The sequence below is a fragment of the Pinus tabuliformis genome, chromosome 4_1, assembly GCF_031772625.1.
Source record: "Pinus tabuliformis cultivar Carrire ecotype Pingquan chromosome 4_1, CPIR1, whole genome shotgun sequence".
Lineage (NCBI taxonomy): Eukaryota > Viridiplantae > Streptophyta > Pinopsida > Pinales > Pinaceae > Pinus > Pinus tabuliformis.
This window is the reverse complement of record NC_142303.1, coordinates 609107694-609132902: the sequence shown is the minus strand read 5'-3', so window position 1 is coordinate 609132902 and position 25209 is coordinate 609107694. Positions and strand designations below refer to the sequence as shown.

Here is a 25209-nt window from a genome sequence, read left to right as displayed (position 1 = left end):
TAGATATAGTATAAGGGAAGAGCAGCATTTGTTCATTAGCCACTTTCATAGCAGTAAGTGACCAGCATACGTTGAGACTATGGGTACAGGGGAGGTAGTAACATCCCATGTGAAATTCTTATTACAATAGGAATTCATCCACAGATTATACATAGAGACCATGTGACACAAGTGGATGGCTTCAGAATTTTAAGGCTGCAAGATTCACTTGCTATCTTACTTGTCTATATGCAAAGAATTTCAAATTGTAAGCATAGAAGTCCATTTATCAAGAGCCCACAGTAAACACATAATATAAGCGTTACCAGATCACCCAAAACAGAAGTTAAATTCTGTCAAGTTACCAGTATACAAATTTAACCACCCCCCAATAGCAGAGTACTTGTCTTAACATGACCTTGATCTTAAGGTGTTTGATTCCATGAGCATAATGTCCCTAGTTCTCCTCCCATCCTTTGACAGTCTGCAGATAATGTAGCTGCCACCCCCGAGCTTGGGACCAAACCAGGCATTCCAGAGGTTTATACTGCCTCCACCCTATACAGCTTTTTAGACCTTTACCGGGATTCCAGAGGCAATCTCCTCCACCCAATTGTTGTTGAGGGACTCCAGAGATGTATGCCCCCCACCAATTAATCAGTAAGGGACTCCAGAGATAAATGTCTCCACCCTTTACTCAGAAAGGGGCTCCAGAGATCAATGTCTCCACCCTTTAGGCAATAGGGATTCCAAAGATCAATGTCTCCACCCTCTAGGCAACAGGGATTCCAAAGATCAATGTCTCCACCCTCTAGGCAACAAGGATTCCAAAGATATTGTCTGCACCCTAAGGTCGCTAGCATGGAAAGCGATGCATCCATGAGGTCACAACACATCTCCGCATTCATCGCATTCATCTCCTGAAGTTCCTATGCCTCCAGGTTTATGACCATGTTCCCAGCACTAGCTCCCTAGAAGCTTACGCTCCGCAATTTGTTAGCTCCCTAAAAACCCATGAAAATGGAGGTGAGGCTAGCCCTATCAAAACCCCTGCAAAAGGAGGCAAGGCTAGCCCTATAAAAACCCCTGCAATAGGAGGTGAGGTTGGACCTGACCCTATAATTCAAGAGGGAAAACAATGCAAAAATGCTTTTGTCGGAAGAGTCGACCAGTCAACCTCCCGCTCCTCATTTGACCTGTTTGTAACAATTACCTATCTCCAACCCTCATTATGTTTACTTCGCTCTTCTTTTTCATAATTTTGCCGCTACTCTTTGAACGAATTGTCTTAATTTATAAGTTAATCGAACGAATTGTCTTAATTTCTAACTTACGACAATTAAAATAGTTTTAATTTTTAAATTAAAATAATTAAAATAATAATTTAGGATTTTAAGACAAAATATCAATTTGGCCTTAAAAAAATGTTTTAAAATACCCTTATCTATAGCGATATAATGTGTGTGGTTGTTTAATCATTTAGTGTCTTTATCAATAGTTAAGGTAACCTTATTAATTAATGAGGATTACTATTAAATTTTTCTATTCATGAGGATTACCTTAAGATGTTTGTGCGTAATTTGGGTGTAAGTCTAAAATAATCCAACAGACAATGCTACCCTTGAGTGCTCTAATTCCCAATTTTGCATTTTCAGACATGGAAAATCCCAATTTTGCAATTTTGGCAATCAGAGGCACAGTGCAGGGACAACGTGTATCCATCTTGGTGGACAGTGGGGCAACCCAAAATTTTATTGATGCACATTTGGTGGAGTGTAGAGGCATTCATAGATTGATATATATCCTGAACAACATGGGCGAGACAGGATGTCCATGCTTCACCTCAGTTGTCTTCTTGATTGTTGATTCGATATGTTGAGGATATGGTTGATGAGACAAATGTTGTGAATATGGTTGATGGTTCGATGTTGAAGTCAAAATCCTTCCTTAACCCTTTGGCCAAAGAGGTGTCTCCTCAAGTATCTCCAATAATATCCTATTAAGAGTCATAACATTTAACTTGGAATTATGGCCCACCATGATCATCTAATAATTAATTGAAATAGCACTAGACCCCAATTTAGGGATTGGGTGGATCATATGGTGGGACTATGCTAGTGGGAACCCTAAATAAATGACTTGAAAACCCCTTGATTTTCTACCTTGATGGCATTCATCTCCCAATTTCTTGTTGGATACACAAGTCCTAGAAAACATGACAAGGAAGATGAGAGGGAGTTGACAAGGACATTAGATTGTCCTAGAACATCATAAAGTGCGTCCACATGGATGAACATGGAATGGGAATTAAGGTCATAAAGTAGACTAGAGTGTTAGAGAAATAGGGTGCATCAAAATATTTTTGGAGTGTCCCAAAGGGCAATATACAATTCTTGTCTCCTCTAAAATACAATATACATTAATTTTGGTGATAGTAACCACAAGATTCTTAGAACTAGTGGTATAGTGTTTGGTCATGAATGAATATGTGGCAAAGCAATCTAAAGCTTTCGACTCACTTGCATAAAATAGATCATGGGGCCCAAATCAAAATTTCAAGGGACATGTCAAGGATCTCTGGTAAAATATAAGCCTGTTCTGCAAGGTCAACCAAAGAATTATCTATAAAATTAGATACGAAACCCAAAGATCACAAAATCCGAAGAAATTTGACTAATGCTAACTTTAAAACAGAATGTCGCCTTATTTCAGATATCAGTAGGTAATAAGAAACATGTATAAGACCTCCAAACCATAATTTCATTGTTATTAAAGGACAAGTATTGCAAGAAACAAAACCAGAATTTCATTCAATACATTAAATAAAGATGTGGTTATGGGTTACAGTTTTATTTTCTGTTCTACTACAACAGAGGACACCTGGAGTTCTAGGTTCCTCGAAATGTAGTTTCCCATGCAACAAATGGGTAAATGTAGCTGATGGAAGTGATAAAGCTAAGCTCAAGCTAGCTGGATGTTGCGAGTTTCCAATAAGAGAAACCCCAGTCAGGGCAAGATGATTGCACCTGGAAATCTTGGGAGTCGAACCGTAAGCCAAATAGACATTGTCTCGTGGTGCCAAGAGGAAAATAAACCCCAACTTGCCCTCGAGAGGTGTCTTCGAAATCAAAGGAGAATATTTAGATTCATTGCCCAAGTAAGGTTCTAATTTTCAAAAAAAAAAACAGTGGCATACAAATCACTTGTAAGGAACCCATTGTTGTCTTAACGAGGTTGCACACCTGCACAACCTTCTGCTTAGAATTCTTTCCAGAAAATATATAGGAAATGAGAAAAACAGATATACTGTCAAACCTGAGTAAGGTTGCAGGGTTACCTGTGTGGAGATTGCATCAACATCTCCAGCATGTACAAGGAGCGAGCACCCTCAACCCGACCACAGACTTTAACAAAAGAAAACGTAGAAATGTTTGTCCAGAGTGGAAGGAAATCACCTGGGGTTTTAGCAAGAAAATTAGAAGAATCTCAAATGAAAATTCCCCAAAAAATATATAGGAAATGAGAAAAACAAATATACTGTCAAACCTGAGTAAGGTTGCAGGGTTACCTGTGTGGAGATTGCATCAACATCTCCAGCATGGACAAGGAGCGAGCACCCTCAACCCGACCACAGACTTTAACAAAAGAAAACGTAGAAATGTTTGTCCCGAGTGGAAGGAAATCACCTGGGGTTTTAGCAAGAAAATTAGAAGAATCTCAAATGAAAATTCCCCAATAAGTCTGAGCGACGGAAATACCTACAACCTGCTTGTAAATACATTAACAATGAACAATAGCGTAAAAGGAAAATTTGGAGGGTTGAACAATATCTGAGAATAGGGAAACTTACAGCGGAGTATTTTGGTGAAATTACAGCCTACATGGTTATCTGCACAGTGGGGAAAGCCCTTGAGCACCGAAACCCTAACTTGATTTGCAGAGCTAAACCTCCATATTGGAAAATGCACACTGGCTCGGGAGTAGTGTCGGTAGAGGAGGAGGGTAGTTCCTCTAACTACTACGTCTTTTGTGAGCCATTGATTCCAGAGAAACTCATGGAAGCCCTTGATCGAGCATCACACTGGTCTCGAGGAACCCTGACAGCTGTATACACAAGGGATTCGAGAGTATTTGTTATGTGGAGGGAAACTTGTGTACAGGATTTAATGTTATTAAGTATGCCAGATAAGAAAATCCGATCGACTTTTAACAGTCAAATCCATGCACACCTGATAAAATGCATAAATGATCTTCTCTTCATAGCTGTCCTATTTGATGATCCCCCTCATCAACGAAATTCGACACATTAATTATGACCTATTCCTCTGAGATACTTATTTCTCACATCTTTCCTGTATGACATTTCAAAATGTGTATTCACTTGCAAAAGAAAATTTGTTTTACACGACTTGATTCTTGCCTGTAACAATTATCTACACCTACATTAATTACCTAGTCCATGTCATCCTATGTTTCTTCTTCATCGTTATCGTCATCATCATCATCATCTGTTTCTGTCCCATGGCCCCAACCTTCATCATCTGTATCTTCCTGGTCTTCTTCTTCTGTCTCTTCACTATCTTCTCGAGGATGTCCCTTCCCAGGCTCTTTTGATTCCACAATTGCTCTGGAACTGGTTTTCGTATTTAAATCAACAGCTGCTGCATTCAAAAACTTTCTATGAAGATTTGTTGCAGAAGATGTCTTTGAATTAACCCGAAGTCTCCCTCGCCCGGAACCTGTCATGATGCCAATATTCCTACCATTTCCATCTTGGTCGCTTCCCTGATCCATTTCATCTTCGCTATCACTTCCATGTCTTCCATTTTCTTCGATAGCATAACCTGCGTGTTCTCTTCTGAGATGAAGATTTAACTTATACTCGTGTATGTAGCACTTGTCACAACCCTCGTAAGGACAGGAAAATGGACGATCCGAAGGGACAGAGCCATACAGTGAAGTTGGAGCTTTTGGATGAGGAAACTCCCTTTCAGTCTGAGGGGGCAGCTTCACCGCATTTGCCAAATTCTTCTCATGTGTAGACTTTATGTGAGCTTTTAACTTGTATTCATGTGCATATCTTTTTCCACATTCTTCGAATGGACAAATATGATAGTTCTCCTGTGAATGTGTTCGCATATGTGCACGCAAGTTAAAATCCAAAGAAAATGCCTTACCACAACCTTCATGTGGACATGTAAAATGCTTTTCTCCCGTATGGATGAGAAAATGCTTCTTCAGCTTGGAGCTATCTAAAAATTTCCTGCCACATCCTTCATAATGACAAAGAAAAACCCTTGGAAGAAGTGTTTCGGGCTCCGGCTCCTTCTAGGGTTTTCAAGGTATCCTCTGTTACCCATTTCAAAAAATAACACTTCCCATTATTGAGAACAGTCTCTTGAGTCACCCATTCTTTGATCCATTTCACACCCGCAGATTTCGTGGACTTCCGTTTGTTTTGGCCGGCCTGCTCCTCGTGTTCCTGCGGATTGGGATAGGGATGCTGCTGCTCCAGTGCCTCCATTGCCCTGCTGTTCTCAAATGGAATTCCGAGATTCGAACTCATCACCTCTTGTCCTCTTCGCTCCACCTCCCCCTCGCCTCTAAAACCCTGACAATATCTCGCTCGCTGTTAATCTGACTATAATCATAGAACTTATGCCCAAAATAAATGTGAACTAGGCATTTTACGAGAGATGAATATATGAGTAAAGGAGGCGCTATAAACCTTACAAAAGGAGAAACTTCAACAAATATACGTAATTTCTTAAAGGTAAGGTATGACAAAGGGCGCTTACTACGGTAATAACATAATTGGAACCAAAAAAATCTTAAGGGTATGTTACATAAACATAACATAAACTCAATTAAAAATTACTACAAAGTAAAAAATGAAATGAATATGAGTTTAAAAATTATTACAAAGTAAAAAATGATAAATATGAGTTTAAAAATTACTACAAAGTAAAAAATGATAAATAGATTAATTCCATTTGTAGTTTTGTTTTTATTAATAAATTGCAATTTAAAAAAATCTTAAAATATATATTATATTAAAATAATAATGATTCACATTTAAAACCATAAAAATTTAATTTATTTATTTAATAAATGTATGAGTTAAAGGATGTTGTGTTTATTATTTGGGATTATTTTCACTAATAGTTTTTTTAGGGGATTTTATTAATATCGTAATTAAGAAATGGTATGTTTATATTTTTAGCATACGACAAATTGGATAAAATGATGAGTGACATCAATTTTCATCATCTAAAGTTCATTAATATATCACAAGAAAGGCTCTTTGCATGTCCACCCACTTCTCTAATGATATTGCATAGAAAAGCATAAAATATTGACGATTGGTTGTCATAATATATCTAAAAGATCTAATATACATGTAAATATGCAAGCCGTTTTTAAATACCTAACTATATGGAAGAGTCCATTTACCTTCAGGCCTAAGATATTTATTGGAGAAAATGTTGATATGGAGGGCCATGACTATGGACTACTTCCATTATTTATTTGAGAAAATGTTGATATGGAGGGCCATGACTATGGACTACTTCCATTTGGTACAAGATATAATATCTACACTAGTGCAAAATTGGGTGTTAATTTAATTTAGTCTATGTTGGGATACATGCTTCACCATATCATAGGAGAAACTCCTAAGAAAATTAGGGTATAAAGTAGAGATATCACACAAAGTCCAAGGTTTGTTAATTTCATCGCCTCTCATTTGGATGCCATTTCCATTCCTCAATTGCATACTTATATTAATAAATGACAGCCACTAAACTAATGTGATAATGTATTTGGAATTTCTTTGCAAAAAAAAATAACTTCTTGTTTGCCCCTTTTCCATAGTGAAAGTAGATTTCTTTCTCCCGACTTAACCAAAAGACAAATGTATAATTTCAATGCAAATATGATAATAACCAACAATTGATATATTAAATTTATTGAAGTGCTTTTACTAATCCTAATACGTAAAATTAGTGGACTACATTCCAATATAAACAAATATCATTCCACTTTGGAGATTTGTATATTTAGAAGTCATCAATAAATGTTAGTGCTTGATATGTTTCTCTAAGAAAGGAGCCTATTGGACTAAATGGAAAAACAAAATTCATTGAGGTATAAAACAATTCCTATGCACACCACATAAATAAGCTACTTCAATAATATTTGTCCTCGTGCCATTGATAAAATTTTCCCTTGTTAACTAATTGATATTGTGATTGTTAAGTTATTTGACAAATTGGACTATATCAACAACTAATTATACATGTTTTTTATTTCATTGTTTTTAATAATAAAGTGTCAAAGGTTTAGTTAAGAGATAGTAGCAGTAAGGATTAGTTCAATTGGTAAATGCTCTTGCAAAAGAGTTCATAGAGCTCTCGATATAAAATCTTATTAATTCCCTTATGGTTACTAGTTGGTATTTTAGTTTCCAGTTACTATTGTGCTCCATTTGAAGACCAAGAAGGGAGCTATTTTTTTATTACACAAAGTACAGATGACAGAGGTGCAATTGTGTTTACAATTATAAATTTTCTGAACATTGACCTTAGAACTGCTGGAACAATTCAATGAAAACATTTTCTTTAACATCCAATGATGGAAGTTCGAGCTGTAGTTGTTTCATTTCCATGCATGGTTGTGAAGGATGGAATAAAGTCACGGTTCAAGAGGCTTGGTCAAACTTTTGGTGGAAGATATAGTAAAGAATCATCCTGATATCCAACTTAGTTGATAACTAGAATGGGGTTACCAACGAGGTGGATTCCCTTCCATCCGTGAGGCCTATATCTTGGAACTGTGATTCAGAGAATTTCTAAAATATTCCATTTTGAGTAGCATCTATCAAAGAAATCCATCGCTGAAAATTTCCATCTTCCTATGGCCCCTAGTTAAATGGAAAACCTTAACTTGGAATAACATTCAGAAATGAAATTATAGGGACATCTCTTGCTATTCTTTGTGCCTTCATGAAGCTGAAATGTGGAGCACTTCTGCAAGATTTCTCCCTATTCCAATCATCTATTGAGAAATCTACAAGCTAGCATGAAGAGATAAAATTGTGATCTATCTAGTCTCCCTTGCATTGTTAACAATTGGAGGGCTCGTCCTTTTAACAATCCTAACTTGATCCTCATTTGCAATACCTTTCTAAGTGTCCTCTTGCGGATATTTGGAAAGAGAGGAATTATCGCATATTCAAGAATCTCTCCCTCCACAACTTTCATTGGATCATAGTTCAAAACAATGTAAAGGAATCAATTGTCATGCATAACTCAATACACAAAGACTAGCACGCCTTATGTGAGGAGGTCTTGTTACTTCATAGTTAGTTATCTATTCTAGGAATTATTATTTCCCCCTTCTCTTCTCTACTACAATTTCCATTCCCTCCTCTTAGATCCCTCCTCCCCTTAATTTTCGAAAGCTTATTTTTTTACGACACTTGAAAAGGTAACCCAAGCAAGGTGGGATATGGGCGTATCTTCATGGATAATTTGGGATCCCATATCTACATTTATATATGTTTTGTGAGATATAATATTAATAACGTAGTAAAATTGAAAGCCTTACAAGATGTACTATTGATTTCCTAGACTCAAGGCCAAACCAAACTTATGGGATGGGAGATTCTCAACTTGTTATAAACATAATCAAATGAATCCTAGAATGCACCTAAACTAGAAGAATGTCTTGTATTTTGATACATGAAATCCTACTCATATGAGTATCATTTCTCCTTCCTTCCATTTTGATGATCATCCCAACCCACATCAGAAGAACTGGAAATAACATTACAGATAAATTAGATAATCATGTAAGTGTATCATCATACTTGCAAATATTATCCTCATGGAAGCCCTTTGAAGACTGTTCCCTCAAATAATAATGTTGGACTATATCTAAAAAATAAAAATTTCCCTTACCAATCTCTTTTTATCTTATTCTTTCATAATATTTGTTTGTAATTCTTAGCCTGTCATTGGCCTACGTAGCGCAATTTTTAGGTTTTGGTTTTTATATCAACAAGAGGAAACATGTCCTCTTATCTTTTAAAAAGGTTGACATTACAGGTTAGATCTACCTTTCCCAATGACATATAAGCCTATATCACTAGGTCATAATATGTACTTCATGTTTTCATGAAACATAAAATGTTTGCTCCATAAAGAGAAAACTTAGCAATCAAATTTTATGCCACGTAAATCTTTGCTAGTTCTTAAAATGGGTTGATAATGTCCTAAATTCGAAATCATTATTATCATTATGGTCTCTATCCCTAGTAATAGCTTTCCATTTCTAATTACTATCCATTTTCCTTCATTTATGACTTCATTTGCTATTTGAACTTAATCTATGTCTTATGGGTATAAGAAACATTTTTGAGAGATCATATTTTGTTTTAAGTATATTGAAAAATTATGTATTTGAATTAATGCAACGACCAATACCCTTCAAAGGAGAGTGTTTCTTCCCTATATAAAGTTCTACATCCAAAGGATATTTTTCCCAATATGATATTTGCTACCCAAAGGAAATACATTGTATCTTATGCAAAATGAGTAAAAAGTATACTTCCCATGTTTTTTTATTGTATGATGATATGTATTTGTTATGTTTTTAAACTTATAAACTAAAAAAAAATTGAAATATGTATATTTTAAAAAGATAACATAAGAACACATAAGAAAATACACAATTATAAATCAATGAAAATGAAGGGGCATTTTACCTTAACACAATAACTTAAACTGACTCAACTAGCATATGATCCAAAATATGTATTGGATATTTAGGTATTTCAACTATTTCATGTTGTCTCTAGAGAAACTTCTATGAGGTGGAAGAGAATGAGGAAGGAGATTACCATGCTATGAAAAAAGAAAGAAAAGGAAGTTGTCTAGACTAATTGCATAAGTTTAGTTATGGATAAACTACAACCATTTTGCCTAAGAAAAAGTGAGGACTGATTGGACTCAATGCAACAACTAGTTCATCAACTTGTTACTGAAAATGTCCAAATGAGAGAATAGGTAGAGCAGCCATAATAGCAAAATAAGAAACAAAAGACATATGAGCTATCCTTTATACTTTAGTAGGAAATTTTCACGTTTAAAGAGGTAAAGAATAAACTACGAGAACCAATGGATAGGCTAGATACTTTTAACATTCTCCTCAATTACTAGCTAATAAATTTGACACCCGCCTCCAATGGATTTCAGATTCAAAAGGTACTTAATAAGGACTTGTTGGAGAAGAAGAATTGCACATTTGATCCTTGGGAAGTATCATCCCTTGTACTTGGTTTCGATTTGGTTGCCTTCTACATTGGGTACTTATTGGTTTGGTCAATGACTATTCTATGTCTTGTTTTGATAAGCTAAGTGTGCAATGCCTTCCAAGTTTATAATAAACAATCCTTAAATGTGGATATATGTAATTTTCTACTCATCACCTCAAATTTTCTCATCAATTTCCCCCTTTAAATAGGTTAGAATTATTACATTATTGCATTCAATATAACTACTAACCCCATAGGTGCACCCATCATTGTAATGATCATACACATCTCATAGTACTTACACACAACTAAGCATGGGAGATGAGCCAAAATTTGAATTGTCCTCTCATACCAAATTTTGTGAGGTCCAGTTGGGACCTCATACCATAGAGAGTCACAAACTATTGTTGGGAATTTTTTTTCTATCAACAGGTATGTGAATTATGGAATCAAGGTCTATAATAAGGTTGAGACCAAAAAATGTGGTCATTTAAGGCCTCAATATGGATACTAAAGCTTTTCTCTGGAAATTTTCAAGGTGGGAGAAGTAGTAAAAATGACACATAAAGTTGATTCCTCCAAATATTCCGCTCTAAAATATGGCTTCAAAATAATATATTTATCCAACCACAATTATTTATACTTTACAGACCTTCCTCTTGGATTGTATCTAACAACATATGAACAATTTTTTTTACCTAAAACATCTAAGTAAAAGGCCTACTCACATTGCTTAGAAGAACATAATATGTCATTGTCAAAATCCTCCACCTCCTCAAGTTAAAAAGTAATATTAGGGGAAGGAAAAGTTACTTTGAATCCTAACACACCAATAGGATTAGCATTGAGGGGAAAGCTTAGAAATATATGATTGCAAAAAGGAGAAACCATTCCACATTACTCTTTGGGTTCACTCAGTGTCGAGATGAGCTTGGAGGAGTTGGAGAAAATATTCCCTCTCCAGAACTAATGATCTTAGCCCTCCTAGGGCTTCTAAAATCCTGGCACAACTATTGGGACTCTGTAAATGGAAGGGACAAATTACCAAATTGGGAGAGACTTCGATCTGATTTAGTGCAGGAAGAAATTCAACGGAACACTAGAGATGGAGTAACATCCAAATATGAGGAGGAAGAGAATTTTGTCTTGGTTGGAAAGGGAAATAAGGGAAAGGGAAAGAAGGCCCAAAGAAAACCATAGACTAGCCAGAACAATGGCAAGAAGAAGGACTTGAGCAAGATAAAATGTTTCCGTTGCCATGAATTCGGGCACTATGCAACAAAGTGTTCACACAAGAAGTATAACAAGAAGCCTTCAAGAGGAGTAGGAGGTGAAGCACTTGCCTCAAAATTCGAATTAGACTTCACCCCGATTGCATGTATGGAAAACACTATAATGGGGAGTGTGTGGTATCTATATTCAGGTGCCTGGTTCCATATGACATGATGTAAAGAATTCTTTAGTAGCCTAGAGGAGAAGGATCTCCAGATGCACATAAAAATTGGGGATGATGGGTGGTACAATACCAAAGGAACTGGTACTGTAACCTTTAAGAGGGAGTCAGGCTCCCATCTTCATTTGAAAGATGTCATGTATGTACTTGGATGAAGAAGAACTTGATCTCTATAGTTGTATTGGAGGATCATGGCTATGATGTTGTTTTCAGTAAGGGGAAATCCTTTCTGAGACATGTAGCTACCAAGCAAGTGAAACAAATTGGATTTTGTGTGAACAACCTATACAAACTTGAGGTGGAAGCTTGCATTGCACTAAGTAGAAAGGTAGGAGAAGTGCAGAGTTGGGATGTTGGAGAACTCTGGCACAGACACATGGGAGACTTACACCATAGGGCCTTAAAAATCATGCAGTAGATTACCACCGGTCTCCTAAAATGCACCCTTGACCAACATGATGTCTGCAAGGGATGCACATTGGGGAAGTATGTCAAATCCACCTTCTAGGGCTGAGATAACATAGCTGGAGTAATCTTGGAGTGAGTCCACTCTAATGTATGTGGACCATTTTCTACAACCTCTACAATAAAACACAAACATTATGTTATTTTTGTCGATGACTTTCAAGAAAATGTTGGATCTTCTTCATGCAGAAGAAGGATGAAGTTTTCTCAAAATTTGTTGAATTCAAAGCATTGGTTTAAAAGGATACTGGTCAGAAATTGAAAGCCCTGAGAAGTGATAATGGAGGAGAATATGTATCTAGCACCTTTAAGTACTTTTGTGCCAAATATAGTATTAGAAGAGAATTGATACCACCCCATAACCTACAACAAAATGGGGTAGTTTAAAGAAAGAAAAAAAGACTAGCGGGAGTAGAAAGAGCCATGTTGCATGATCAGGGGCTGCCATTACACCTATGGGCATAAGCATGCAACAACGTAGTCTATTTGTAGAACCAGAGTCCTCATAGAATACTTGGCATGATCACACCCAAATCTTTCTATGGGAGGGAGCTAGTTGTATCTCATTTCAGAATTTTTGGAGCTACTGTGTATTGCCATGTCTCTAAGGATAACAAGAAAAAACTTGAGCCTGCAACTAAGATGGGAGTCTTTGTATGATACATAGAGACACCACATAAATATAGGGTGTATTTGTCATCACCCAACGTGATAGTAATGAGGAGAGATGTCAAATTTGATGAGGAGAAGGCTATGAGATGCTATCTAGAGTGAGAGTTGGGTATCCCATCATAGGAGGAGCTTATAGTTCCTAAGGAGGAGCCTCATGCAGAGATTTAGGAGGTTTTGGAGCAGCCACATTCAGAGGAGTAGACAAGAGGCCTAGTGGAGGCACCCACAAAACCAGAATCTTCCATTGAGGGGAGGAAGAGAACCAGAGAAGCTAACATATTGGTACAAGATGCACGGGAGCATGTGGGAGCTCCTTAATCTTAGCACAGGAAGAGGATGTCACCAGATAGGTACATTGAGTATATGGCTCTCATTACAGAGCTCATTGAATCAAAGCCTTCTTCATTTGAGGAAGAAATTTCTCAACTAGTGTGGGTTGATGCCATGGTGGAGGAGTATGAATCCATCATGAAGAACATTGTATGGGAGGTGGTGTTGAGGCCAAAGAACAAGTCAATAGTTGGTTCCATATATATCTACAAAGTGAAGCATGCAGCTCATGGGAGCATTGAGAAGTACAAGGCTAGATTTGTGGCCAAAGTCTTCTCTGAGGTAGAGGGAGTGGACTATGAGGAAACATTTGCACCAATGGAAAGACATTCCTTGATCATAACCATTCTAGCATTAGCTACACATATGGGGTGGAAGATCCACCAGATGGATGTGAATACCACCTTTCTCAATGGTGTTATTAAGGAAGAAATTTACATAGAGCAGCCAGAGGGATTTGAGACATATGACTAGGAGACGTGTGTAGACTCAAAAGAGCCTTGTATGGTGTCAAACAAGCACCCTGAGCATGGTACACTCGAATTTATACATATATCAGTTGATTGGGATTCACCAAAAGTGAAGCAAATGCCAACCTCTATCACATTGTGATATATGTCAAGTTGCTTATCTTGGTATTGTATGTTGATGACTTGATACTTAGAGGAGATGAGTAGTGATTCGAAGATGAAGGACATGGAATTGATACATTACTTCCTTGGGTTGGAAGTATGGCAAGGTGATGGTGAGATGTTTGTGAGTCAGGGCAAGTACGCCTCCGAATACTTTAGACATTTTACATGGAGAACTGCAAGCCTATGGACACACCTCTAGCTACAAACTAGAGGAAGGAGAGTGCTTCTTTAAGAGAGGTAGTAGATGCTACCATCTAGAAACAGCTTGTGGGATCCGTGATGTATTTGGTGAACACAAGGCCTGACATATGTTATGCAACTAATTAGTTGAGTCAAGACATGGTTAAGCCCACCAAGCTTTATTGGAAGGTGACAAATCATGTGTTGAGGTACCTCAGAGGTACAACTAAGAATGGGGTATGGTAGAGGAGGAAAAAGGGAGTGAAGCTCTAAGGCTTCACTAATGCAGATTAGGTAGGGAGTCCATCAGACAAGAAAAGTACTTCGGGTGATACCTTCAGTGTTGGGTCTGCAGCCATTTCCTGGTATAGTAGGAAACAGAGGTATGTGGCACTCAACTCAACAGAGATTGAACACATGGATACAAGTCAAGAAGCATGTGAGGCCATATGGATGAGGAAAATACTTGTGGGTATTTTCAGTCAACAAATGGATTTGACAATGATTTATTGTGATAATCAGAGTTGTACCAAACTCTTTGAGAATCCAATATTTCATGATAGGTCCAAGCACATTGATATTGAGTACCATCACTTGTGGAATTGTGTGCAGATGAGAATTATGATGTTACAGTACATTCCAAGTGAGAAGCGGGATGCAAATATATTGAAAAAGGCATTGTCAAGAGGCAAATTCAAATTCCACAGGTGCAGGATATGGTTGGTTCAAAATCCCTTTCTTGCTAAGAGGGAGTGTTAGAAAATGTAGCAAGAAAGGCTAAAATTGACTTGTTCCTTAGTCAAATTTAGTAATTCAATTTTCTAAATCAACATTATGACTTGGATGGAAGTTAACTTATGTGACATGGCCTTGTCTACTTGTTTACTCAGTAAATTCTAGTTATAGGTTAGAAGTAGAGTTGTGCATACAATGCTGCTAAAATTTAGCAATCTAATTCAATTATTTTCAGTTTGACTTAGTTAACTGAGCTCAAGCAACTAGTTGAGTCAGTTGAAGGTCAGTTGAATAGTATAATTGTTGTTAACTCAATTATTTCTCGGTTAAACTAGTCAATCAACGAAAAATAACCCAGACATGCATGGAATTTGAATTTCCAAACTAAAGTGGAGGAAAAGGTACACTAGTTGAGTGTACATGCTGGGCATTGAGGCAGGCGATCAATTACTTGGGATTTGCACAAGGGAATAGTGAATTCCCCTATTATTTAGGAGCTAATTTCCTCAGGAATTGTGCAAGGAAATAAGAGAAATATGGGGCCTTGAATTGACTAAGGGTTGGCCAGAGAAGGACAATCAATAGGATAACAGGTTTACAGTGCAGGGTGTGCTTTAGGATTGAAGCAAGACATTGTAATAGTTTCTCATTCTCATATGATTAATGAAAAGTAGTGGAAGGGTTTTTCCCTATTGGGTTTCCCTATAAATAATTGTGTTCTTGTGTTTTTTTTTTATGGTTCCATGTCATTGCATGTGTTTCTAAATTGTGATTTCCATTTCGCAAAATAGTAGAGGAAATTTGTAATCTCTTGTTTTCAGTTCAAATACATCAGTAGTAGCAAATTTATATTAATTTTTACACTCTTAGGGTGTTGTAGGATACAAATATCTCAACGATGGGCAGCTTAAAATGTTCCCAACACTCCCAGTTCTACATGGACCACACTCTTAGCCTTTAGGATTCTCACCTAAAATAAAACAACATTTGGCCAAGTGTATAGACCCTACCCTTACCTCAGATTTGATCATCGGGGTCGATGGATTATGGTTGGTGTCTATATACACAACATGGTTCCACTAGGGTGTGGTTTCACCAGTGCCCACTAGGTGTTGGACCTGCTAACATGTCAACAAATTCATGTTCTCCCACTTCCTCTTGACCTTGAAAACATAGTGTATATGGACTAAAAAGAAACCTAGGCTAGGTTCATAAAGCAGAACTACAACTGTTGTGTGCCCACCCTCTTGTAGTTTCAAGGAGACTCATGGCCCAATTCCTGATACCTAAATTCTTAGTTTTGACAGAATAACTAGCGTAGGGATTGGTTAAACTAAGTATACCCATAAATTTTGAAATCAATTGATTGAATATGAACACATAATTGCACATTCACCATGCACATAATAATGAATAGCATATTCTAGGCACACTTTAAAATTCATGGGCATACATGACACCGTTCTAATCACGAAGACATAGTGAGCGTCAAAACTCAGACATTCATTTACATTTACAAACACGCAAGATATTGCACCATTCACAATGTAACAAGATTCATCACACTCCATAAGGAAATACACATAAGAAATGTACATTTATCGATTTGTGTGTTTAATGATGACTGAAAAATGAAGGAAGGACTTCAACTCCCCACCCAATTGTAATCCAGCCACATTGCAATCTCTCTTGCAGCTAATTACCCTAAGATAGATCTAAAGTCTAAGGGGATGCATATTAAGGGAAATTTAAACTCGAGGCTTAATCACATAACCAGGAGGAGTCCATAGTTTAGTTAGTTTATCAACTGCTCTGCAATAGTAAGCACCAAAGTGACTCACCGGCTAAATGCAACGACAAACAAATTGTCTCTAATCATATCAACAAAGATCGAAGGGACAAAAGTGGAATTGATGTCCAGGAAATCTTGCAAGGAAAAGTTGTCGTGTTCTTCGGAGTCAGTTACCCCCACAAAATGAAGAGCCTAATAAATCGTTGTCTTTATAGAAGATAACGTGAATGGTAAGTGAAAAAACAACCTCGGTATAGGCGCGAGACAGTAGTAGCTTGCAAGCTGGCGAACCTAGGATGCATTGTCAAAATCAATTTTGCAGTTGTCAGATAATATTGTCTTAAATTGATATGTTTTTGTCTTAATTGTTAATTTTCTTAAATGAGTTTCGTCTTAAGTGGTCATTGCCTTAAATATAAAGTTTTGTCTTAAAATATTTTTGTCTCAAATTGGTTTTGTCTTAAATATAAAGTTTTGCCTTAAAATATTTTTGTCTCCAATTGTTTTTGTCTTAAATATAAAGTTTTGTCTTAAAATATTTTTGTCTTACTCTGTTTTTGTCTTAAAATATTTTTGTCTCTAACTATATTTGTCTTAAATTTAAAGTTTTGTCTTAAAATATTTTTGTCTTAAACTGTTTTTTTCTTAAATTATTTTTGTTTCAAACTGTTTTTGTCTTTAATTTTATATTTAAGACAATTCAATTGATATTAAATTTTAATGTAAAATAAAAAATAACTAAAATAAAAAGTGACTTTTTATGACAAAAGATTTCTTTTGTCTTTAAAAAATGTCTTAAAAGTGCCCCTGGTGTAGTAGTGACATCATCTAATTTTAAGTCTACCACAATTCCAGCATCTCCAATTTTCCTATTCTCTATTTTTTCAATTATCCTTCTCAATTCCTCACACATCCTTGATGTACTCCTCTTCATAGTGGCATCCTTAGGAGCTTTCTCATAGTCCTCAAACATATTACCATTCACAATCCTTTTTTTTCGCATTGCCTCCCACTATTTGTCTCTTAATATATACAAGCTAAGATGACCCTCTCTTAAGTTTTCTTGCTACCATGGTTGCACAAGAACTAATCTCATGGAACCCAACTCTCAAGAGAGAATTAGTTACAATACTTCTAGAAATTATCAACTGCAATTTAACTTAGCTTTAATACCACTTGATAAACCAAACAAGTTTTATAATTTTCTAACATATTATAAAAAAAATTAACACTATTAAAATACAACAAGTATAGAAATAGCTTACTTAAGCAATCACAATATGCAACTTTTATAGAACTAAACATGTCAGAATTAACATGAAACATAAATAAATACATAGACTCTAACTCTTTATTAAACAAGATGGGCTGCTAAGCAGCAAGTCCCTGCCCATGTCTGCAATTGGGAACATAACTCCACTTGACTACTTGCTCGGCTGGGCTACTTGAGAGAAACTATGTAGCATGGATAAGTTTTCACCTCTGATATTTGCCTATCTATGTCTGCTAGTGGATCCCCGGCTGCTGGATCCATCTCGATGGTGAATGTTAATAGCTAACTATTAGGACCCACGAAGAAATAAATAAAGCGACGTTGCGCAGCGAGGAACTCATTCGACTGATGGGAGGAGCGGGAGGAACAAGGAACGGCCCAACAAGTACAATGATCAGGATTTTGTGCAGCTGGTAGAGAGGGCTCCCATCCATGGCCCAGCAAGTACCTCGCATTCAGATAGCAAGCTGTTAGAATCAGCCACATGACACAGGAACTTAAATTTTGGCAATAAACACCATAAGCCAGACCTCCATAATTAGTCAAAGTAATTAGTAGCTTTATAATGCATAATATTACTGATGTCAGTACCTGAAAGTGACTGAAGTGTATTAAAAGCACTGAGAGGGAAAAAAACACATGAAAACATTTAACAAATCAATTAACATTGGATAGTCTTGTTAGAATCAAACATTGGATATTCTTGTTAGAAGCAAACATAAATAGTAATGGAATCAGGCTTTATCCAGATCCATGGCTGCAACTGACAGACAATTATTGCTTCGCTGTTATCTACAGCCATTGGCAGACACCGTTGATGACGTAACTTCATTTATAAGATGTATGGAACAACAAATTATTTAGTTACAAAACATTCAATGTGCAAAAAAGTTGAAATTTCACTTATCCATGTTCGTTGAAATTTCATGAACATAGTTTATTCCACCACTTACCTCGTATGAACGTAGTAGATACATAAATATAATGTAGAATTCCTCGTCCCTTGCAGTGTGGTAGCATGCCGAATTAAAAATGACTTTCACTACGAACATGGAGGATGTTGAGTGGTAACAATGAGGTGACGACGTAAATGAAAGGGTCATTCAAAACAAGTATTTTTTCTTGCTTGACTGCTCAACGACCTCATCTTGATAGCTTGACTTAAGACTGGGAAGAGCTTCATAAAATAAAGAGCCAAAAGCAGAGAGGTCTTGTTTACCAGCGTCTCCACAAAATGCAGCGCATTGTTAGTATCTCTCTGCACACTGTAGATCGAGATGCTTGAAATTCACTTTCTTATATATTTTCGATTTTACCAATGCAAGTGGAAAAAAAGCTAACAAAAGATAAAATTGAATATAATTTTATCAGCAAATCTAACCATAGAGATAACGCCACTGTTAGACTGATCAAATTCTTTGAAATATTTTACACCTTGGAGTACCTCGCTAAAAACATCAAAATCGCTGAAGAAAGACTTCAATTCAAAATTGTTAGCACCAACGTGGAGTCATCATTTTTTAGCTCTGGTTGCTGCGGATGCCAAATTCCCCGATAAAGTTAACCTAAAGGTAGATTTCTGTCTTTCTCGCAGTACTAAACAGTGGAATGGAGACTTCACTACAGGAATAAGGGACTAGAGCTCCTAAAGTTCCTCCGTGCCCCCGCCTTCCTATCTTCCGATCCCAAATTCCTGGCCTAGAAATATGCGTTACACTTAACGGTTATAATTATTTTTTACGTTTTAAAGTGATATCAAAATGTATTTGATTAATTAAGTAATGTTTAAAAATAAAAATAAAAAACAAATTAATAAGATAATCCAAAAACTTGTGGTAGGAGTGAAAGCTATTTTATTGAAAGATTTCAATGAATTATTTCAAATAAAGAGATAGGCGCTTGGGGATGACAAAATGTCATAAGTTGGCAATCTGCGGCAGTGTGTGCGCATGCATTTTGACAGATGTCATTCATAAGGTTACAAATTATATTTTCCATCGCGCATTTTGACAGATGTCGATTATATTTTCTATCTATAATTTCTAGCGGGTTTCACACCGACCAAGCTTTTTGGACGAGCTCCAGATTTTTTCTATGGCAGACTGAGACCAGGTCTTAGGATTCAATGAGACCAGATCTTAGATTCAATGCTAGTAGTATTTTACTTGGGTAATTAGGTAAAACAAAACCACCGAGATTGCACAAGCTGTGAATGTGTTCAAACTTGAGAAGGCAATACCCAAATCCTTCATCTCTCCTGCATTTTCCCAGGTAATAATGGATGGTTTTCTCTCACCAGTTATTCATGTTTTTCTGTTAATTAATTTAAAGATTCAACAATGTGTTTGTAGGGAACGTGATAAACAAGGCCAAGTCTACATCTCTACCGTATTAGGTATCCAAAGCACAGCAATTGCGGTGCCATTAGTCGCAGGTATTAATTCTAGTTAATTCTAGTTGTAAATCAGGTATATTTCATTGGTTTTTAAGTAAATAATCAGTTTTCTAACTCCAAACAGCAACGAACCTTTAGGACTCTAAGCTTTCGCAACTGTCATAGCTACCCAAAGCACAGCAATTGCGGTGCCATTAGTCGCAGGTATTAATTCTAGTTGTAAATCAAGTATATTTCATTGGTTTTTAGGTAAATAATCAGTTTTCTAACTCCAAACAACAACGAACCTTTAGGACTCTAAGCTTTCTCAACTGTCATATCCCCCGTATGCTCTTCAGCTTCGCACATCTAGCTGTGTAAAATAGCTCCATAGATACTCAGCATCCGAAGCTTTGCCCAATGCTCCAACCCCTATATTCTCTTCAGTTCCGCACATCCATATGCATAAGACGCCTCCAGATTAACCAATGTTTCCATTGTTGCTCCTCCGGACTTGTAATTTCTTTCAAATTCAGAAAAAAGCAGGAATGTTAGTTTGAAGCAAAAAATCTTAGTTGCATCACAACTTTGTAATAGGTTCAAAGTATCTGATTCATAAAAACAGAACATACATTTCCTATCACAAGATGTTATTGGTTACAAACTGTGGCACCGCACAAGCAGAGACTTGAAAAATCCAAAGGAAATTAGTTGTGTTCTTCTCTAGCAAGAACAAAAGCCAGCAAAAGAAGTAAAGCTAGCAAAAGAAATTAGTTGTGTTTTTCCCCAGCAACAACAAAAGCCAGCGAAAGAAGTATGAAGTACCTTTCAATTTCTCGCCCATCTTCCACTGCCGGTCTCTGCAAATATCCCACATCATAGCCAGTCTCTGCGAATATCCCACATCATAGCCAGCAAAAGCCAGCAACAACAAAAGCCAGCAAGCCATCAAAAGAAGTATGAGGTAACTTTCAATTTCTCTCCCATTTTAGCTCTCAATTTATCGCCCATATTCCGCTATCGATCTCTGTGAATATCCTAGTCTCTGCGAATATCCCACATCATAGCCATCATCAATCTTACAGGTTCGTGCACAAGTGCTTGCGGCGTATATTCTGAATCTTACAGGGTCGTGCACACTTTAAATCTTACAAGTTCGTGCAAACATTCTTGCAGTTGAACACGCTTTTGTTTAAATCAAAAGGCCGTGGCCAGTTGGATCTGTTCCCATGCTATTTCCTGAGAAAAAGTCCCTTGCAGGCTACCGTGACCAAGAAGGTGAAGCAAAGGAAGATTTACCAGGTGACCAGAAAGGTGAAGCAAAGGGAGGCCAGGTTTAAAACAAGGAATGGCCAGAACAGGTTCTCAAGCAAACAACAATTGTCAAGCCGGCTAGATTGGGTTCTCATGCAAACCTTTCCATTGCAGTATTCGTGCCACCACCATGCAACGTGTAGTTGTAGTGTTTGTGTCACCGTCATGAAAGGTGTAGGTGGCAGTGGAAACTAGGTGGTCGCAGTGGAAACTAGGATGAAGGTTTAGGAATAACATTTCGGTCGCAGTGGAAACTAGGATGAAGGTTTAGGAATAACATTTCGTAGCATTTAATAACTTTAAACTAATGCTAGCGTTAGTTAAGATTTGAAATATGTCCTATGAAATATGAAGGACACAAGTTTAAAAAGATGAATATAGCCTATGGTTGCCTCCTCCCCGCCTTGGGAAGAGGCCAAATAAGACCGTGAAAGTGATATGAGCCTAAAACTTTAGCAATGAATAATGAGTGACCAGCTTATTCCAAACGGTAACCAACTCAAACTAATGTTAAGCCACATTTGTCGATTACAATAATACATCAATTTAGTCAATAAATCATATTCTAGAGACCTTATTCTATCCAATCTTCGTAACTCTTCACCTCCTCCTAATGCTTAAAGTAGCTTGTGGTCCATATATTGTTGATTGTTCTTTATCTTCAGGTATTTAACTTCAGGGATTTATCTTTTAACATTTATATAACATGCGTTAATTTCGTAATAATAATAACCTCTTTATTTATTTTACTAAACAAAGTAATTATACAGTATAAAATGCAAACTAAACGTAAATATTTAATACTCATGAGCCCGATGCACTATGCAATATTTTACCTATTATTCATGGGTTGTTTTATTAACTTGCAACTATTTTAAAATATACCATATATATTCATATTAACTACATTGTTTTTATTGCAATTGATGTATATTCATATTAACCACATTGTTTCTATTGCAATTTATATATCTATTAAAGATATACTTAGTTTTGCATTTTACCTTTTTCCTCAAAATACATAGGAAAGATACTCTCTAAAATAATTATATTTCCATTTTTTTAAAATATCAAGAAGATGTGCTTTGTTTTGTTTTGTTTTCCATTTTTATTTTAAAATCTAAATATTTTAAATTGGTATTCTAATAAATTTGTATTGTAAAAGTATTTATTTTTCTTTCTCTTGTTACGATCAATATGGTTTTCTGGATAATTAAAAATTTCTTTAACATCTATCTCAATATAATTTTCTTGATAATTAAAATTTCTTCAACATCCATCTCAATATAATTTTCTTAATAATTAAAAATTTCTTTAACATCCATCTCTATATGTCTAATTCTCAGATATAACATAATCATACATTTTTATTGACATTATACTCAACCATGATATAACTCACACATTGGTGTAATATAATGTCTAGTATTAAAATCCTAGTCTAGGTTTGTATGAATAATATTATGGAGCTTGAAGACCGTTGAAGGTTGCAAATATAAAGAGAACGAGTTATAGTCACCTTGAATGCATCATCGATTTAGAATAACAGCATGATTGATCTACTTTGTCAAAGTTTAAGTCAACAATGTAACCAAACAGTTGTTGAAAAGTGGTGTTGCTCATTCAAGTTGAGAGAACAATGCTATTAGAAGGATTGGAGTGTTATTACATACCATATCATGCATAAATACATATAGATGGCATAGATGTTTGCATCTAAGATAGAAATAGCTATAATATACATATATTTATAATCTTCAACAAATCACTTATATATAATCTTTATCTTTTGTGGATTATAAATAACAAATCAAAATGTATTAATATATCATAATTTCATTTTTTGAATTATTGAAATATATGTTATTTATGTGTTTGACTTTTACACTGAAGGTGTTCCATTTTGAAAGACCTCACCACCGACATTCGTCTACGTTTTTGTTTTCCACTGTTCGTTCAACTAAACAACTGTCGTTGTTTTCCACGTTGATTTGACCAAACAGTAAGGAGGCACGCTACGTGCTGGCCATAATCCGTCAATGAATTTGAGAAGTAGGATCTCTCCTAGCGCTGCCATTTCTGCAAGGCCTACCGCTGCTACTGGACCAAGGAGAATCCTGAGAAGCGTCCCCATCAGCGGTGGCCACAGGAAAAACAGAAAAACCAGGCCGCCAAACCCTGACCCCGTGAAACCGTTACTAGCAGCATCGAGAATTCAACGACACTCTTGAAAATAATATAAAGATCCCGTAGAGTTTTTTTTGGTGGGGTCTGCGTTCCTCGCAGTGTGATATTCAAAAACTCTGTATTTGTTTTACAATTCAAAATTTGTTTCTAGTGCTGATTATTTCCATTAAGAACAATCAAGAATCTAATTGGTCCTAACTCATGCATTGCCCACGAAAGCTGAAGGATGCATTGCAAGGTTTTTTTGAGAAATCTCCTGGAAAGATTTGGGTGACTGGCGTTGGCATGTGATTAACTAGCAAAGATGATTATTAGGCGTTTTGTACTTACTATCCTAAAAGCAGGTTGGTGAAACCAAGTAGGTATTATTAGAATTGAGTGATTTGTATTCTTCACATGCAAACTCTGTAACATAACTTCACTAAATGAGAATGTGGTTTAAGGAAATATGTCATCAATGGTTTATGCTTTTATATCAACTTTTAATATTAACTACATTATCTTATTAAATTGAGATGTGCTAAATCATAAAGAAATTATAATGTAATTGCATAAATATATGTATTTATCTATAAGCTGGTAGTCAAGAGCAGGGTTGTTATATAGCGTGTGCTTTGTAATATTTCATGTTTTGTTATTCTGTTAAGACTCTGATCTAATTGGTTGAGTGGGAGTTTATAGCTCAAAAAACTTGAGTTTCTGTTACATGTTAATTATAATCCCAGTTCAAGAAAAATGGCCTGATATAGATCTCTCTCGAATGAAGTTTAATTATATAAAATATATATATTATATTTTTATGGAATTGTTAATAAATTTGATAATTATATATATATGTAAAGTTTGAAATGAATTTATTTATTTATATAAATGTAATTTTTTAAAATCAATTTTACATTAATATAAAATTTAATTTTTTAATTCAATTTTTTTTTCACATATATATAATATATGAACCAAACAACAACTTTGATACAATAAGTTCACTTTTATATATTATCTATATTAGATAGGGCACAAATTAATTCATAAATGTGACTTCATAAAATTTTCAAATAAATAAAAAGGTAAAATGTTATTTCGTTGTATGTTGGTTGTAATTTTGAAATGCAAGTTTCTTTGCCTTAATGGAGAATTGCATGGAACTTAATAGGCCAGATCATACACCTATTTTATACCTCAACAAAATAGGTTATGCTTTGTTTTTGGTCGGAGTTCACCATAATCCTCCCGATTTCATTTAATTGGTGCACGATCGATTCTCAGTGTACTCACTAATGGTCTTACTTGAAAAAAAGGCACAAAGCAATATGCTCCCGAAGGAACGCCTCCCAATTGTAAAAATGGGTGGTTTCTGGAAAAAAAAAACTCTAGAAAAATCCTCCACCCAGCCCTTTTGTTCTGTATTTCTTTTCATGAGCATGCATTTTTTCTTATTAGTGTTTCCAATGTGATGTCAATACTATGGATAACTGAATGTTTGGTTGGATTTAATTGTACAGGAG

At 35.9% G+C, this 25209-nt stretch overlaps 1 pseudogene across 1 annotated transcript; it reads right to left on the bottom strand.

Moving 5' to 3' along the window:
* Positions 1 to 2882: 2882 nt before the first annotated feature.
* On the bottom strand, positions 2883 to 5628 carry LOC149177479 (zinc finger transcription factor YY1 pseudogene; annotated as a pseudogene). Its single transcript, XR_016258112.1, has 4 exons — positions 4432 to 5628; positions 3830 to 4083; positions 3548 to 3665; positions 2883 to 3434 (listed from the first exon to the last, which is right to left on the bottom strand). The product of XR_016258112.1 is annotated as a zinc finger transcription factor YY1 pseudogene (transcript).
* Positions 5629 to 25209: the final 19581 nt, after the last annotated feature.